The sequence below is a fragment of the Diaphorina citri genome, unplaced genomic scaffold (genome assembly GCF_000475195.1).
Source record: "Diaphorina citri unplaced genomic scaffold, Diaci psyllid genome assembly version 1.1 scaffold31096, whole genome shotgun sequence".
Lineage (NCBI taxonomy): Eukaryota > Metazoa > Arthropoda > Insecta > Hemiptera > Psyllidae > Diaphorina > Diaphorina citri.
The window spans coordinates 1-667 of NW_007408433.1; the positions used below are offsets into that span (position 1 = coordinate 1).

At 39.1% G+C, this 667-nt stretch overlaps 1 long non-coding RNA gene across 1 annotated transcript; it reads left to right on the forward strand.

The window, feature by feature from the left end:
* The first annotated feature begins 69 nt into the window (after positions 1 to 69).
* LOC113473436 lies at positions 70 to 623 on the forward strand. The gene is made up of 2 exons (XR_003395411.1): positions 70 to 197; positions 593 to 623. It is a non-coding gene; the product is annotated as an uncharacterized LOC113473436 (long non-coding RNA).
* The last annotated feature ends 44 nt before the right edge of the window (positions 624 to 667 follow it).

The following is a 667-nucleotide window of genomic DNA, read 5'->3' on the forward strand; positions in this document are numbered from 1 at the left end:
TTCATTTACGACGAAAAAAAAAAAAAAAAAATCCTTTTTTCGTTCAATAATGTTCCAATTTTTATTTTGTCCTCTGCAGATTCGAACTGTAGACATCCGGAGTGACACAATATCTAAGCCTACCATGGAGATGAAGAATTACATGTTCAACTGTGAGGTGGGGGATGATGTCTATTTGGAAGATCCAACTTGTAAAGGTAAACTTATTTTAGAATCAGCTCGAAGCGCCTACCGGCCTATATTAACACGAAACGTTTCCTGGTTTTTCGGCATTTAGAATATACCCAGTTTATACTGCCAGAATAAGACTGGAAAGCCTCTTTAATCCTGCAATCTAAACAAGGTCTTATGTATTTTTTATTTCAAGATGGATGTTTCGCCACCATTTTTATTTCGTAGCAAACACCTACTACATTATACTCATGTGCTGCTTTAGACTTCCCTCTTGTCCTACGTTCTTACTTTGTCTGTGTCGAAGCATGCCCATCCCATAGTATGCCTTTCATCAGATGGGCGAGAAGAGAATATTATAGAGAGATGTACAGAGGAAGGTAGGTAATTAACTCTGTGTTTTTGTTTTAATCTTTTCCAGAACTCCAAGAGAAAGCTGCCAAGCTGGCGGGCAAAGAGGCGGCCATCTTTGTTCCTAGTGGGACCATGGGTAATC